Source organism: Ailuropoda melanoleuca, chromosome 1 (genome assembly GCF_002007445.2).
Source record: "Ailuropoda melanoleuca isolate Jingjing chromosome 1, ASM200744v2, whole genome shotgun sequence".
Lineage (NCBI taxonomy): Eukaryota > Metazoa > Chordata > Mammalia > Carnivora > Ursidae > Ailuropoda > Ailuropoda melanoleuca.
In genome coordinates, this window is record NC_048218.1 from 104,531,932 (window position 1) to 104,540,234 (window position 8,303).

At 40.5% G+C, this 8,303-nt stretch overlaps 1 protein-coding gene and 1 pseudogene across 8 annotated transcripts in view; one reads left to right on the forward strand and one right to left on the reverse strand.

Moving 5' to 3' along the window:
- Positions 1–7,442, reverse strand: part of LOC109490629 — a 10,119-nt pseudogene extending 2,677 nt beyond the window's left edge.
- PLCH1 (phospholipase C eta 1) overlaps positions 1–8,303 on the forward strand; it is a 209,147-nt gene that overhangs the window by 67,971 nt on the left and 132,873 nt on the right. The window lies entirely within an intron of this gene.

An 8,303-nucleotide genomic window follows, 5' to 3' on the forward strand; every position in this document is an offset into this window, starting at 1 on the left:
ACCTATCCAGCTCAACTCAGGGGACCGGCTGAAAAAGGTGTCCCCTACTCCTCCGCCATCTTAACCCAAATCTGCCCTTTTCTTTATTCTTTATTTTGAATGTCCAAAATTATATCCGATGACTGTTTTTAAAAAATCCAAGCAATATTGATCATATTAAGTATAAGTAAAATTTCTCCTTGTCTTTCTCCCTCCTTAGATGTCACCATAGTTGATACTTCGTTTGGCCTGTGGACTTGCATCCTTCCAGGAGTGTGTGTACACGTGTGTGCACACATACAGAAAGGAGCCGCACCACTAGTGCCGGTCTCAGGGAATTACACTTTTAAGTGATGAAGGACAATGAAAAATATAAATTTTTTCGTAACCTACCTTCCTGTTGCTTCTTGTTGAGTTCCCATAGGAACATGAGACAAGACTTCAGCCTGAACCTAGGAACTAAATGCCTCATATTGTGAACCTTCTCTTGGCGTTAAGGTTTTGAGGTTAATTTCAGTTATTTTGTGCTTTTCTTATTCTCTGATTTTTGCACTTTTAAAATTTATTCACTTCTTTTCTCATGTTCTTATTGGTGTTTTGAAAAATGGCAGGGCCAGAAAATCCACTTGGAAAATGAGAGAAGGCAGGCATGGGGAGCATAATAAATAGGGATATACAAATTTTGGTGTTGGGGTGGGGAGGAAGAGGGACCAGGTCTCAAGTTTCTTCTTTATCATTTAATTTTATTTTATTTTTTTAAAGATTTTATTTATTTATTTGACAGACACAGCCAGCGAGGGAGGGAACTCAAGCAGGGGAGTAGGAGAGGAAGAAGCAGGCTCCTAGCGGAGGGAGGAGCCTGATGTGGGGCTCAATCCCAGAACGCTGGGATCACGCTTAACGACTGCGCCACCCAGGCGCCCCTTTTATCATTTAATTTTAATCTTATATGATGAATTTGGCCAGTCCTCTTAGAGTCATTCTGGTGCATAGTCATTCAGAACTTTATTTCCTATTCTCTCACTATTTACTTACTTTTTCCTGTCTCAAATGTATGCCTTAATTCCTGAGCAAGTGGTGAATGGAAGCAAGGCATACACAAGGGAAGAATAAAAGAAATGAAGAGTGAAGCTCTTCCATTCTCCTTATACTTGCCTTTCTTTTTCCACCCTGGGCACTCACTCTACTATTGGCTGTGATCTCTCCTCCACAAAGTCTGCCTTTTTGTTTTTAAACTTCCTTCCTAAAGTTTTCTCATTTCCCTTCTCTTTTCACAGAAATAAAGTTTGGACTGTATTTGGTTTGTAAAGCTACACGCGAGTCTATGAAGATAAGAATCTGTGGGTGGGTGTTACTCTGGCTCTGACGTGTATTAGCTGGAGGGTGCTGGAGCCATTGGCTACTCTTTTATTTGGTCTAGGGGATCTTCCTAAGATGCTTCCCACGTTTTTCCTTGTTCTGAGTTCAGAGAAGTATCATTAAGAACAAACACAAAGCAATACAAATATGGGCCAAAGCCCTGAAGATTATAGAGAGCACCAGAGTGATGACGTTCCGAGGTTGTCAGTGGTCAGTGCAGATAACGTCCGCAGGCCCCGGCTCACATTCCCCTTCTATGCACCGGGTGGATAGCACCCTTATTTGAAGAGACGGTTCAGTTTTGGTCGCTGCGTTTAAAGAAGGTAGCGGGGAAAGTAGCATATGGTAAGGAATAGCCACAGAATGGAAAATGGGTTCTTTCCTTAGGAACAGGTCAAGTTTAAGAGGCTGGACATAACGTTTCTTGGTTGAACTCTCCACTTTTATAATTCTGTGGCTTCTATTTTTTTTTTTTTTTCTTTTTGGGATTTCGTCTTTTGATTAATACACGTGCGTGGGGGGGTAGTTTCCATGCCGTTGCTTTTTTGTGCTACGTCTTTATCCCGTACGCACGTTTCGTTGTCTTCCAGATACAATTCTAAGTTTACACTGCTTTGTTCAATTTCTTTAATTTCTCATTTACTCAACACTTAAATATATTTTCTTATTTTTTATTCATATTACTGGGATCTTCTCCCATTCTCACACACAACCTGTTCTCTTTTTTTCTTTGTCATTTCTTTGTTTCTTTATATCTGCAACAAGAAAAGGGGGACTTTTCTGTCAGGGAGAGCCCCAGAAGTTCTAATCTAGGACTTTTTCAGTGCTCTGGTATTGTGGGGGGGGGGAAGAGTTATGGGATTTGGAGTAAAATAGCAGCAGAAAACAACCAAAAGTTCTAATAACAGCTTAGCTCTTTAGGTAATCACCTGGGTCAATTTCTCTGGCACTTATTTTCTTCATTTAAAAAATACTGATTCTGTGCCTTTCAAAGAATTGCGAAGATTAATGAGATGATGTGTGTGACAAGTCTTGCCCAGTGGTAGGTATATAAGTCTTAAGTAAATGTTACATCTTTCCCCTAATCACAGATGCCTGTTCATTTTAGTATCTATGTTACACACACACACACCCCTTTCTTTCTCTCAGGGTTGACAACCTGCATCAGTTTTCTGTTTGTATTCTTCCTCTAACCCTTGTGTACTCTCCCTTTTGCCTAGCTACTACATAAACAAAACCAAAGTGAAGCATATGATAAAGGTGTGAAAGAAAAACCTAAGGAAGTATAAGTTAAACGAGTCCTTAGTTGATTTTAATTAGCAAGACAGCTTATTATTTAGAGTACGTAAATGTGGAAACACATTTCCCACTCAATTCGGATAATCACAGCGTACCCACAATTCTCAATAACGCCTGAGAACTAATATCTGATTATTTGTTCTAACTTCTCTCATGATGTTTTCCAAATCCAAAAGTCGCCCTACTCCTAGTCACCTAGACTATTGCATAAATTAAGCACCGTGTCCCCTTACTAAGGATGACTTCCCAGTGTTGTGGATTAAGGATTTCCCACAGGCCAGAGAGGCTGTTTTAAAAAATACAAGGAAGAGGACTGAAAAAAAAATTTTTTTTGAAGATTTTATGTATTTATTCGACAGAGATAGAGACAGCCAGCAAGAGAGGGAACACAAGCAGGGGGAGTGGGAGAGGAAGAAGCAGGCTTCCCGCTGAGCAGGGAGCTCGATGCAGGGCTTGATCTCAGGACCCCGGGATCGTGACCTGAGCCGAAGGCAGACGCTTAGTGACTGAGCCACCCAGGTGCCCCAGTGTTGTCCTTTTCCAGTGTTCATATTTGCTGCCTCTCCTTCCACGGCTTAGGTAGTTAACTATCATCAAACCATTTAGAACAATTTGTTCTTTCTTGAAGGCATCCTTTGTTTTTCTTGATACATCCCTTGTCAGAAGTATGATCTCTTCTGCCTCATGAGCCTGGTAAACCCCATCTTTAATACCTCTGCTGCAGTAGTTAAGGCATACTAGCCACTATAAAATTATTAAAGCTCTGTATCTTTAGGACTCAATACACATTTCATGCTGCTTTCACGGGTGTTCCTGGATGAGTGGCTCTCTTCCAGGTGGTGATTCAGGGGCTCAGGCTCCTTCTGTCTTGTGGTTCTGCCCTTGTCAACATTTGACTCACGAGGTTGCCTGAGGTGTGTCTCCTCTCCAGCCAACTGAAAGGGGGAAAGAAAATAGAGAATCACATGCAGATTTTTATGAGGAAGTTTTAATGGACAAGGCCTAATTCTACCAGCCAGAATTGGCTAAGCACGTGGCTAAGACATGGCTAGGATCACAAAGGAGCCTGGGAAGTGTAGTCTCTGTGTGCCCTGGGCGAAGAGGAAACGGGTTTTGGTGAACACATAGTAATTGCTGCCTTAATAGGCAGAAGCTCAACTCCTAGTTCCATGCCTAGCTCTGTAATGTCTTCAAGTTTTTGAATTTATTTGAGCATTAGTTTTCTTATTTATAAGACCTATCTACTACAAAGTGTTAGTATAAAGATTAAATTTTGAGTCATCATACATGAAATAGATTCATAAACTCTGAAATGTTATGCCAATACAAGGAGGGTACTTCCATGAACACAGTCTCACCATTTGGCTTTTTTAAAAAAGTGTGCCTGGGAGCGCCTGGGTGGTTCAGTCGTTAGGCATCTGCCTTTGGCTCAGGTCATGATCCCGGGGTCCTGGGATCCAGCGCCGCATCGGGCTTCCCGCTCAGTGAGAAGCCTGCTTCTCCCTCTCCTGCTCCCCCTGCTTGTGTTCCCTCTCTTGCTGTGTCTCTCTCTGTCAAATAAATAAAATCTTAAAAAAAAAAAAAAAAAGTGTACCTGACTTGTAGATTAGGCCAGGAATTGGCAAACTACAACCTGTGGGCCAAACCTGGCCAGCTGCCTATTTTCGTAAATAATTAGAACATAGCCATGTTCCATAGTTTATGTATTTTCTCAGGCTGCTTTTGCACTACATGCAAAGTTGAATGAGTGCCACAGAGACTGTACGGCCCGCAAAACGTACAGTGTTTACCATCTGGCTCTTCGCAAAAGAAGTTTGCCAACCTTTGGACTAGACCGTGAGTGTCTGCAGTATTACTCATTTGTATTTAGCAGCGTCTGAGATGTACCATATGCCCAGGGAGTCTTTGCTGAGGGGCTGAGGTCTCTTTTTAGAGCCTGTAGTTCAGAAATTATGCAGCTGCAGGCAATTTCAGTAGGAAAGATGCCTCTCCACTAGAGTGGATGGACACTATAGGTGCCTTCGCACTCTGAATAGCCAGATAGCCAAGATAATAAGGCGCCCTGAGTTCAGTCCCAGCTGAATCCCCTCTCCTGTGCTGCCTTTGCCAGGTTCTTTCCTAAGCATAAGCAAGTGCCCTTTCTAGAATGTCGTTATAATTGGTACAGTCCTCAAACTGTTTATAGTGCACCACTATTCAACTCGTTATGGTTGGCACATATTAAGTGAATGATTATTGCAGTGAATAAAAGGCAGAGTAACGGACAGTTGACTGAGAAATGCTTTGATATTACAAGTGCACTGTCTCATTAATGTTGGTTTCTGCTTGTTACATAGCCTGACTTTCGCTAGCCTGAACAATAGTGGTGCAAACTTGATATAGTAACACGTTTCCTCTAAAGATTGGCAAAAGAAGAGTTTCTATCAGCCAGTCAGTATAAATTTAGCATTTAGCATGTAGAGATATTAAGCTAGATGATGGGGGGGAGGTTCACTGAGCTAAATTTATTGATGCCCAGTAGCTGTTACGCATCATGCATTGTACTAGGTGCCAAGGGTGGTATGTTAAATAAGTCCATCATCCCTGCTTGAGGCACATGGAGCTTAGTAGAAGAAGATACGGAAAGAATGGGCCGATCTCTCCTTACCTTTCACAGACAGGGAGAATTTTTTTGGGAGATACTTTTAGAGGCATTAATATCTGGAGCAACAGTTCCTTCAACTGTAATAATCAGGAGGTTGAATAGTTTGGCTGGTTTATGGAAAAGTAGGGGAGAAGGGCAGAACAGGAGAGATAATAAGAGGACAAAAGGTTTCAGCAGTTAGTTAATGATAGAACTGGGTCAAGATTTACTTCTCCACGAGTATTCTTAGTTACCCAAATCTAGCCAAAGGCACTTGTCTAAATTGATTAAATCACATGGTACAAAAGAGGTGTTTTTGCAGCTATGTTTAGTACACACATTTTTGTAGCTTTCTCTTTTATCTTTTTGTTTGGAACAGTTAGATTTTAAAAGGATGCGAAAACACAAGGTATGCACTTAGAAAATTTTTGTAGAATTTAGCTATTGAAAATACCTGGTATGTTACTCTAAGAAATTTGCAGAACATGGACAGGATCTCATTCCACTTGGCATCCTTAGAATAGACACAATGGCCTACATAGAGTCTATGCTCAATAATTGTTTATTGATAAAATATTTGGAATTTTACAATTAGAATGAGAGATTTAATACCCTTTTTAATCACAAAACAAAAGGAGAAAGAAATACATATACCTAGAAGGCAAAGATCAACGAATAGTGCAGAGTTCTCACTGGGGCTGGGATATTTGGTTGCATGCATTCTCTGTTCTCTCTGGCCTCCTACTTTGCCTAGTTTCAGCCTTGTGATATAAAATCTTTTAGATGGTGGCAGTAGTTCCTCTAATTCTTGTGAATGTCCCCATCATAAGCTTGTCTAAGCAGTGCTTTCAAGGTCTTTTATTGAACTACACAGGTGATAGGCCCCAAGCTGGGATATGGAAGATGGCAGCTTCAATTTGGGTCAGTTTTTAGGCTTTCTCTATAAATTCTGCTGATTCACTAAGGGGACCATCCTCCCCTTTTCTTCAACATGCCAGTTCTTCATGTGGCATTATGTTTGAAAACTGCAGGCAGATAGGGATTTGGACTATATGGAATGTTCCATAGAGCACATCAGACCTGTGTTATTTGGTAAACTTCATATGAAATTCAATTACCTATGTAGTCACCCTAAGGGAGCCTCTCATCCTAAGATAACATAGGAAAGAGAAAATTGTCAATTTATTTTCCAACAAGTAATTTTTTTTTAAAAGGAGCATGTTGATTTTCTTTTAATAATGTAAAATCCAAATGCACGAAAGATGAGACAAAACTCGTGAGACTGATATGGGTAAACAGGTAGAAGAATTATTTTGACCACCCACCCCCACCGCGACTCCTGCTGCAGTTGAAATAATTTAGCTAAAGTTCAGGTGCAGCTGTAGTTAGAGCACCTCTGATATTAGGATATTAGGAGAGAGTATACGTTTCTTGGGGACAGAAACAGTATTGTTTTCCTTCATAAATCTCTACACTCCTTAGTATAGTGTTGTGTACATGGCAGGCTTCTAGGAGCTATTAACTATTGAAAAGTCCTTATTGTGTAAGACCTACTATTGCTGGCTGGAAATAGCCTTGAGTTTTCTGCTGCAATCTCAATTTCAGATGCCTTTAGTTTCTGCAGCTTTCTGAAGAATTTCAGAATTTGCTCTGAGAGCTAGCCTGGGGAGAGAATAGGTCAGTAAAAGTGGCTGTTGACTTCTGAAAGAACATAGTTCCAGAGATGGTGTGTTCAGATGGTCACAGGTCTGTGGTTTTAAGAAATGTTTGACTTTCTATTGTGTTCAGCTTGTTAGGCCCTGAGGACCATGACACAGAGCGGGCAGTGCCTTTATAGTTCAGGTGCTGGTGCTTTCTCGAAATGTCCAAGTCTAGAAAACGTCTGGCTCCCTCATCCATGGTTATAGAAAATGAGTCTACGAAATGCTTTCCATGTTAAGTAAATTACATAGTGGGCTCTTGGCATACCAGTGTCAAATGAAGCAGAAAGGTCTTTCTTCTAATGATTGATTGATGTTTGAAAAAGATTAGGTGTGAATGACCATCTCACCCCTGGCAGGTGCTCAGGAGCAGTAAAGGAATTCTGCAGTTTGGAGCTCCAGAAGGCTCCTTGGTTCTTCAGATAGTCTTTGTTATCCTGATGGACTAGGAGTTTGAATGACCTGTACCCAGCATCCTTCATGGTCGTGAGCTCTATCGCTTCTTGATGCTTCAAAGAAACTGGGGAGGCTTGGTTTCCAGTGACTGGTTGATGGTGAGGGGCTCCACATATTTCCAGACGGGATAACTAGGGAGACAGTTTGGATTTTTGCTTTTCAATGTGGTACTGCCTCGTTGAGCTTTAACTCATGACAAGGAGATAAGATGATTCTGTGGTCTGCTGGGTAATTATGTGTTCTACGTAAGATTAACTTCTTAATTACTTCTGAAGGAGAAGCTGTAATATTGAACTGTGATTGTTTTTGGCAAGCAGCCAGAGAGAAAGCACAATTAAATGTGTGACTACTTCTTTCCAACTATGAAAGGCATGCCTCTAGGTAGGATTATTTAGCCACTGGATCAAGACAGACTGAAGTCCTTGCATCAGAGGTGAATGGAGATTAAATGTAGAAACAAACTTCTTTAAAATCAAGTTTTATTTTTTAAGGAATATCCTTTACTAAATTATTTTGTGCTTTACTGATAAAGCTTAAGGAGTAAATAATGGGAAATGATTGGGAATACCTTATCTTTTTCTCAAAAGTACAGCTTCAGATTATGTAATTCAATACATATTTTTAAAATAACAGAAGGGAGAAAAAATTCTATTTCCTGCCACCCTCCTAAGTTCTCTGGCTGGGGCCCTGTAATTTGGAGGGACAAAAGGCAAAAGAATAAGAAGAAACATACACATTTTTTAATATAAGTTTTATATGACATAGGAGCCTTCATAAGGTAATGAACAACTAAAGGAACAGTTGAGCCTGAGTATGTGTTGTTTTTTTTTTTTAAAGATTTTATTTATTTATTTGACAGAGATAGAGACAGCCAGCGAGAGAGGGAA